Here is a 9,846-nt window from a genome sequence, read left to right on the forward strand (position 1 = left end):
TCTAGACAATCAATTTCACTGGGAAATCAGGCTCCGAGCCACTCACTCTTCTCCCTTGGAAAGATGAGGTTTCCTAACATTGAAGTGTTGACAGCCCATGCAAGTTCTTGGCCAACACTGTGCAGACCAAAGAGAACCCACAGGTGGGTAGAGACAGCCTTTGGCCACCAGTGTCAATGCTTAGTGATAGCCAGGTCACATTACGTGGCCATCGTGTCCAGTAGCAGGCCCACACACTCACCCATCTGACATAAGAGGGGGAAAAGGGTCAGTTCTCCCCAGAAATCATTCTCTTGAGCACTGGAATAGAGAAACAGAATATCTTTAGACTAATTAGCCTTGTCTCTGATCAAACTATCCCGAAGTATTCTCCAGCTCTCACTCTGCCTCCTTTGGCGTGCCCAGGCCATGCCCCCAAAGCATTCCAGAACTCTATCCCGAACTTTCTTACTGTTCTCACTACCGTAACCACTGTGATAAGGGCCTGGCAAGAGCAGCCTCGTGCCTTCAGAGAAGGCGGCCAGGAAGACAGCACGCAACACCACCTTGTGCCAGAGCTCTGTGCCCAGCCCTCCACATGCCCTCTCCATCCTGCCTTGTAAATTTTCATTCCCGTGTAAAATTGTTGTTTTCACCTCTGACAGGGCAAAACTCTTGGTTCAAGAACTCGTAGGTACTTAGGCATATTGACTATCCATAAACTTCAAAATGGAGTATTTTTTTTTACAAAGAAAATCTTAGCATCTTTATCTGAGGGTAGCAACAAATTAGGAAGACCGTGTCATGGGGGAAAAAATAAAAAAAAAATAACACAGAAATTTCTTCCTTCATTTGGATGAATTGTTCTCAACTATATCTTACACCACAGCCCTGATTGTGTGCAGCGCATCCCTAGCCCCTGTCACTTAGAAATAAGGTATGTCTCTTTCAGATGCATTATTCCAACTTCTCTTTCCTAAGAATATAGTGGAGAATGGGCTAGAGCGATAGCACAGCGGGTAGGGCGTTTGCCTTGCACACAGCCAACATAGTCGATCCGGGTTCGATTCCTCCACCCCTCTCGGAGAGCCCGGCAAGCTACCGAGAGTATCTCACCTGCACGGCAAAGCCTGGCAAGCTACCCGTGACATATTCGATAAGATGCGCCAAACACAGTAACAATTGTCACAATGGAGACGTTACTGGGCCCGCTCGAGCAAATCGATGAACAACGGGAGGACAGTGACAGTGAATAGTGGAGAATATGAATTTAACATTATTTACATGTTGAATTAACATGAATTGAACATTACCATCACCCCCTTCATAGCCGACCCACAGTAATCCTGAATCAGCCTCATGATTGCCTGCAAGAAGGCAACAAAGCTTGTGAAGCGGTCGATTTGGACCCTACCCTGATCATCCAGAATGACTCTGCGTTAGAAGACTAGAGACCCAAAACGTTCTCTACCCAACCTTTCAGCCAACTATTACAGAAAAGAAACAAAGAGCTCACTCATTCGCATTGTTGAATGCAAGTTTAATTATCCCCAATATCTCCCTCTGTTATAATTACTATGCCCTGATTTTCATTGTTTCAGCCATCCAAGTGGTTAACTATAGTTTATGAGTTCGGTGTTCTGAGTAAATGTTTTGGCTCCTGACAGTCAACATTTGTTATTAGTGTAAACTTAAGTTGTTGCCCTAACGTTTAGAAACAGCTCAAGTTTAGCATTCATAATGGTCCAAAGGAAAAAGTCCTGTCAGTTCAAAGTAAGAAACACCCAGTAATTTTGTTAAGTTCTGTTTAAACATAAATGCAGTTTCTACAGTGTTGGCAACGCCTGGGGCTTCTGTCATTGCTCGTGGCTAACATATATGAATGGATCTCATCTTGCTATTCAGTGCCTATTAGTTTACCAGGTTTTCCCATCTTGAGCTTAGCGTAAAGCCTCTTACAAGGAGTTTAATTACAGAGTTCGAAAGAGGCCCAAATCATTTTGGCCTACTTCAGTTAAGGATTTTTATTTTTTGGACAAATGATACTTTTATTATGTTCCTAAAGAAACACAGTGGTGGTTTTTTAGTGATAAGTGTTTTTCTCCTCTCCTAGAAAACACAGTGATAAGTGTTTTTTCTCCTCTCCTAGAAAACCTGCAAAGGTTAGCACCAATTCAATAGCAATGGTGGGATTCAAATCAACCAAAGCTTTAGGGAATAAGAAGAAGGCAACTATTCTGAGAAAATGCAGTCCTTTGTTTTGCCAGAGGGTAAAAATCATGATTAAGTTGTAGCCCTTGTTTTTAAAAATGTTTTCACCTTGGGGCACCATCCACATTGTTAACTGCAAGCTTCCAAAGAACCAAGCAAATGGAAGATAGCACTTTATATTATAAAAATGCTACAATGAATTCTTGAGTCTAACTATATTTCCTTACTAGCCGTAGTTCCGTACATTTTTTAAATTCAAAGAAGTATAGAGTAGAAACTAGAAGATCCTAGAAAATGCAGCAGAACCCCCTACAAATTAATTTTCTACTTCAAAAAATAGGAGAAAAACTGCTCCCAGACCTCCCCCCAAATCCTGTGTGAACCTTGAACAGAGAGAAAAATCACTGAGCTTTAACAGAAAGAGAGAAAAGACCCCTTCCTGGTTATTTGTCTTCTTTTTTTTCCAGCTCAGAAACCCTTTGACTTTTCTCCTATAATGTCTCTCTCAGGAGCTGGAGAGAGAGCACAGCAGGTAAGGTGCTTACCTTGCATGCAGACAACCTGGGTCCAAACTCCAGCATCACATATGGTCCCCTGAGCACCACCAGGAGTGATTCCTGAGTGCAGAGCCAGGAGTAATCCCTGATCATTGCTGGATATGGCCCTCCCCCAAAATTAAAAACAAACAAAATGTCTCTCTCCCTGTGTTGCCTTCACCTGCCGGTGTCAGAGACCCAGCTCTCAAATCTATTCATTCCCCACACTCCAGGCAGAATCTCTTCCTTCTATGCTGTTATTCTTCTTAACGCAAGGTCTGAGGGGATGATTATTACTCTTATGGGTACCTTAGGCTCAGTCCTTGATGCTCAGTCATTTCCCTTTCTTGGGGGAAAAACTTGCCATCTTCTGGACAGTTTCTGGTGATCCTTGAGAGATCAGGACAGTGAGAACAAGACGGCTTCTGTAGTGTGTGGTGGTTTTCGTTCAGGGATCGGATAAACGAGAAGACGATCCTGCAGCCTGTCACCCGCTCTGAGAAAGGAGCCCTCTCACCAGATTTGCGCAAAGGTGGCTGAGGCAGAATGCAGAGAGAGCTTTGAAGGGTGCAGGGTATAGCCTATAGGGTAGAAATTGTTCCTCTGGGATCTACCCTGCAGCATGATCATAAACTACTCCTGCACACACACCCCAGAAACCAGAAAGAATACGGAGCATTGCAGAGGTCAAGCCCTTGCTTTCCTTTGACACCTTTCCTCAGTCCTCTGCTCATTGGAAATCTCTAACTGTGACATGACCAAGCCCTGTGACGACAGCAAAGCCCCTTCCAAAGCGTCCCCAATGTTTAGGGAACCTTCATGATCACTAGTAGAAAGCTTTAGCATAGATTTAGATGTTTAGGAAAAACTCAATACCGCCCCACCCCAAGAATATCTCCACCAAGATATTCTTGTTCAAGGCCCCCTCAAAATATTTCTGAAGTCCATGACTTCAGTAATTGAAAATACCATAGGTATAAAAATTACCCCGGAGTATGGCTCATAGATGTTTTTTTAAGCCATTATTATTATTTTCCTACAAAGCCCCTGTCTAAAATGCCTATTTTTATAATGAATGGTTGGACAAACGTCGGCCATTTAAACATGCTCTCTGGAATAACCAGACACTAGTATAGTCCCCAAAGTGTTACGTGTATCAAAATCTATATACTTAGAAGAACTCAGGATAAGAAAAAATCGCTAGGTCCCAAAGGGTCTGAGACTATCAAGTGGAACTGCCAAGTGGCCTCCAGGCATCTTTATCAAATGGGGAGACTGGGGGTGTAAGAACAAATTAGCACAGAACCTCTTTTGTCCTTAATCTATGACAAGGCTTAACAACAACAACCCTATCTTTAGGAATTATCTTTCCAGTTGTTTTCTACAGCAAATCTAAACTCTTAAAAATAAATGCTAAACCATTTTAAATGGGGTATTTAGGGGAAATGCCACCAGTAGAAAGCACTGCTAAAAAGCACGATTTAGTGCCAGTTAAGCAAGAGAAAGACAAACTAAAGAGAAAGAACCGTTCTTCATAAAGGATGCTAGTATTAAATGACAGACTAGAGCTGGAAGTAGCGCAAAATCAACATGGTAGAGCTATCCAGTTTTTAGAGATCATTTGAAATACAATCTTACCACCATTATGAGGAGGTAAGTACTTGCTTACAAAAGTCTTTAATATCAGTGAATGAATGTATGAAGTTACAAAGCTATGCATTTCCAAGGACTAGGATATATTTTGTATCTAATCCAAGTAAATTTTTTCCATAGAGACTATTCACAGCAGCAAATTATACAAAATAAGCTTGAATCCATATCGTTATGGGGATTTGGGACACCAGTCTTATTTTCTTCTAGCTAATATTCTTAAAGGCAATGCATAGAAACTTCAGGTTCTAAGCAAACTCAATCATTGAAGTGAATAAATGGGAAGACTCTATTTGACTTCTTCAGTGTCTGTGGGAAATGTTGGTTGTAATAAAGTATGCCCAGTTCTTTGGAGGTGGATCTTCTATCAATGCTAAACAGACAAACAAACAAAACTAAATAGTTTCATGAGTATTGCATTAGATAAATAAGTTGTGTCGGTTTAACTTTAAGAAAAAAAAATACTTCAGAGTCTGTTATATAGTTTCAAAGAACAGTGTATTTAAAAATTGTCCAGCAAAGCAAATCATTGATGTTTTCAAAATTACATGCAGATAATCACTAATATTTTAAGAAGTTCTAGAGAATGCACACACACACACACACACACACACACACACACACACACACCATTTCAGTCCTCTTATGGATTTTCTATTTACATAAAACCTTTTTCTCTTTAATCAGTGGTTTGCTTTTCAGCATGGAGAAATATTTTCTCCTTACTCTGACAATGTGGAATAAAGAACACCACTTCTCTGCCATTCCAGTTCTCTCCTATATCCATTGGAAAAGTTTCTTAATTGTTTATATGGACAAACACACTTCTGAACCTGGTACTTATAGTGTACTGGATATGTTTGATGCCTATTTAGGAGCTATTGGGGTGGGATGTGTCTTTTTGTATGATCTTTAGCCAAATTCAAATGTTCTGACACTACATATCTGAATACCTTATCTGACTGTAAATACAGCCTGTGGAGGTTCAGGTGAATAAACCTTTTATGTGACTGTTCCTCAGCCATGCTCCTTGCCAGATTTCGGCACATTGTACATAGATTTGTTGAATGTTTCAATGATGTTGTTTTTCTAAATGCTGTTCTCCTAAACTTTTCAAATTTTTTTTCCGTTTTCTTTTGGCTTTCTATTGTTTTGGACTTTGTATGTTGGTTTTAAAAAAAAAAGTGTTTCCTAAAGATTTCACACCAGAAAAAGTATATTGGATTAAACTGGTGCTAATTTGAAGCAGAAGGAAAAATTTGAGATTGAAGATGTACAATAGAAAATGTTCACACCAGTTCAACTACACTTAATTGTACTTTCCCAAGGGAACAAGCTGCCGTGTAAGTGAAATGGGCGTCAGGAGAATCACTGAATGTTTACAGTTTCTGTGGCCCATTTAAGTGTACGATTTAGAAATGACTCTGTCCCCACAGAGTTGAGGATTTGCTACATTGGTCCCATGGAAGCATTTAAGTAGAAGAACAAGCTTAGAGTAAGCATCACTTTAGTAATTAGTCTTCTGGTCTTTGGACTTTCATGTTCTGTAATGCTTAGCTGTAGCAATGACTATGGTGTTGCCAATCTAGTCTGACATCCTCGTTGATCTGTACTTCTATGTATGGTTCTACCTTGGGTTGCACTGGCACATGCCAAGCCAGAACACTGGACTTTTAATAAGACCATTCTGACTTCTACAGTGTCCACACACATGAATTTAAATGCACTTGTAACTGGTTAATTACCATGAAGTCTAACTTCCACTTAATAAAAATTTTTGTGTATCTGCTTCTATCTGAGAACTGTTTGTTTCCATAAAGGATAGATTAAAATATCCAAGAAAGGGATACTGGGGGAGGAGGGTCTGACTTTGATCTACAGCTGTGAAAATCATTAAAAACCAAAAGGTTTTGTTCCTCACATCAACGTTTTACCCTCAGTCAACCTCATTCCTTTCCAATGACTTCCCCTGGTGTAGCTGACCCCCTACACTGCTGGTCCTATTAAGCCCTGGCTTGTAAACACGACATGGCAAGCAGAGGAAAGCACTTTCCACTGGTGCCAAGCTAGCCTAGAGACCTCCACTAGCCCAATACTGTGACCAATAGAACCTGATATTTTCATTTTTGAAACCAAACATATGTTTGTGGCATATAGTTCAATAGATCTGAGCACAAGTCCATGTTTTGCCGTTTACAAAACATAACCTAAAAAATGATTTTAAATTGTCCCGTTCTCATAGTAGGAATGGGTTTGAAAAGTGAAAAACTAATTATTCGGTTGAAAGATCCATTTTTTTCCTAGTGCAATGAGACTTAGCCGGGAATAGAAGTGTATGTGCTTTGTGTGTCTACTTCTATTTGCGGTCTGCTGCTTTTCTGAGAAGCTCCTGCACCATCGGGCTACTGTAATGGCCGTCTGAAAAAACCCATCACCAAGCACAGAGAAGTATTGCACGAATGAAAACCAGAGTACCCGATACTGGAACCCTGAGATATCCAGGATGAATGCCTTCAAAAACTAGAACTTTTTTTTTCAGGAGCAGAGAGTAGAAGAAAATGCTTCCCTAAAACATTGTAAGTCATATGTTTGCAAAAAAGAATCAAGTATTTACTATCATAAAAGGGCCCCATGAAACATCTGATGAAGTAATGAGTGCTCTTTTTGAGAGCCACACCCAGCGGTTCTCATGGCTTATTCATGGCTCTGTGCTCAGGAATCAGGCCTGGCAAGGTTCAAGGTACAATAGGGATGCCGGGAATCAAACCCCCCTTGGCCACTTGCAAGGCAACCGCACTACCACCTGTAACATCATTCCAACTCATAAGGCCCTACATTTCTTAAAGGTTCATGCTGTGTCCTACCTGTGGTAGCCATCTCAGTACCCTACCGGGCATATTGTGGGTGGTCAATAAATTGGGGTCTGGGAGAGAGAGTCTCCCAGGCAATGCTCAGGGGACGCAGAGGCTACTCCCAGTGATGATCAGCAAGTCCAGAGTCCAATGCTTGGGCACAGCAGTTCTGAGGGCACCAGAAACATACCTGCAGTGCTCAAAAGCCTTCCAGGGTTACCCCCATGGTGCTCAAAGGGCAGCATGGTGCCAGGATTCAAACCTGGGTCCCTGTACATGCATGATAGGTGCTTCTGACGATTTAACTATTCCATTGGCCCTAGGTTTTTTTTAATGAATGAAAGAACAGATTATTCAGACAGAGCCTATGCTCTCACATTCAACATACCATAGCCAAAACAAAGAAAAGAGAGTGAACATTTTGAAGACTGGAAATGATGTTTACTTGTTCTAAGAAGCATTTTTTTGTCTTTAGAATATGTACATTCTATAAATTTCCAATTCCAAAAGATTATATTGATTACTAAATAATTACCTAGCGCAGGACGAAAGTGCACATTAATACACACTGTTCTAATATAGAAACTTCTTATGAATACACAGAATTGAATAAACATTTTTCAGGAATAATAATAGCTTCTGAATAAAATAAATTGTACCCTAAGTCTGTGCTGTTAAAAGCACGAAAATCTATGGTTAGAAGCCTGCCTCATGTGCAGGGGGAGAAGGCAGTTGGGATAGAGAAGGAACTAAGTCATTGATGGGTTGGAGGGATCACTCGGGATGGGAGATATGGACTGAAAGCAGATGAAGGACTAAACAGGATGGCCTCTCAGTATCTGTTTTACAGACCATAATGCCGAAAAGTAGAGAGAGAGTGTTAAAAGGAAAGTGCCTGCCATAGAGGCGTGGGGGGGGACGGATACTGGGGACACTTGTGGTGGAAAATGTGCACTGATGGAGGGATGGGTGTTCGATAATTGTATGACTGAAAACTGAACATGAAAGCTTTTCTAACTATCTCATGGTGATTCAATTGAAAAAAGAAAAAAGAATTTAAAATATAAATAAATAAATAAAAGAATGCAGAGTAAATGGAAGGAGACCACTAAGATTTAAATCAGTTATACAAAATCTAAGCTGGAGCAATAGCACAGTAGTAGGGTGTTTGCCTTGCATGCAGACAGCCCGACCAAGCCAGGTTTGATTCCTCTGCCCCTCTTTGAGAGCCCAGCAAGCTACCAAGAGTATCTCACCTGCGCAGCAAAGCCTGGCAAGCTACCCTTGACGTATTTAACATGCCAAACACAGTAACAACAAATCTCACAATGGAGACGTTACTGGGCCTGCTCAAGCAAATCGATGAACAATGGGAGGACATTTTGTTTGTTTGTTTTTTACAAAATCTAGAGTAATCATAGAATCTAAGCTGGCACTGAGATATTACAGACATTTTTTCATGATGGTAATCTGGGTGTTACATGGATTTTTTTTTTTCGTTTGAATCTAAGGAATACATGTACTTAGTTTTCAAAAGTCAGAGTAGGTGCCTGGCACCTTCACCATGCTTTCAGCAGGCCACCTCCACATCTTCTAAGAGAACTATATATTGCCCAAATTTATACCTCCAATCACCGGGTAAAGACAGGGAAGAAAATGAAAAGAGTAACACCCAGCCTAATCTCTCAGACTGCCTGTGGGCTAACTACAAAGACTCACCCTTAGCACAGCAGGAGCAAGCAAACATGATGGTGAAGATTCATAAAACCTCACAGAGCTCAGTGGGTGAAAATAATAACAGGGAAGGCTCTACCTGTATCATCCAGTTCTGTAAACTCTCACAGAGGGACTCTAGTGCCACCAGATTGAGGATGTTTAATGAGTTTGAAAAAATGATGGCACAGGTATTCAGCAAAGTAGAAGAAAATATGAAATCGATAGCACAGCGGTAGGACGTTTGCCTTGCACGCAGCCAACATGGCCGACCGAGTTCGATTCCCCCGCCCCTCTTGGAGAGCCCGGCAAGCTACTGAGAGTATCTCACCCACACGGCAGAGCCTGGCAAGCTCCCCGTGACGTATTCGATATGCCAGACACAGTAACAACAAAGTCTCACAATGGAGACGTTACTGGGCCCACTTGAGCAAATCGATGATCAACGGGAGGGCCTTTACTTTACTTTACTTTACTTTACTTACGTAAGGAGAAAACTATATTCAAAAGTGACAGAAATAGAGAATATGGTTGGTGGTATGAAAAATGCAAGAGAGGGTTTGAGTGGCAGAAAAGCAACATCTAAGAAAAAGATCTATGAGTTCCAAGGAAACCTCTTGAAAACAACAGAAGATTTAAAAAAATGAACAGCACAACAGAGAACTGTGGGTTGAATTTAAGAGGAATGATATAAGAATCTTTAGAGTCTCTGAAGAGAAGGAAGGCACATTCAATGAAGAGTCACTATTTAAAGAAACCATAGTTAAGAATTTTCCGGAGAATGAGTAGCCTCTCCCCATCTCCCTTTTTCTTCCTGGAGCCTGGCAGTCACGTCCATGAACTGCCTCTGGCACCATATAAGCTCATTAATGGCCATCATCCAAGGACACAAATAAATCTTGGAA

This window comes from Sorex fumeus, unplaced genomic scaffold (assembly GCF_029834395.1).
Source record: "Sorex fumeus unplaced genomic scaffold, SorFum_2.1 ptg000002l, whole genome shotgun sequence".
Taxonomy (NCBI): domain Eukaryota; kingdom Metazoa; phylum Chordata; class Mammalia; order Eulipotyphla; family Soricidae; genus Sorex; species Sorex fumeus.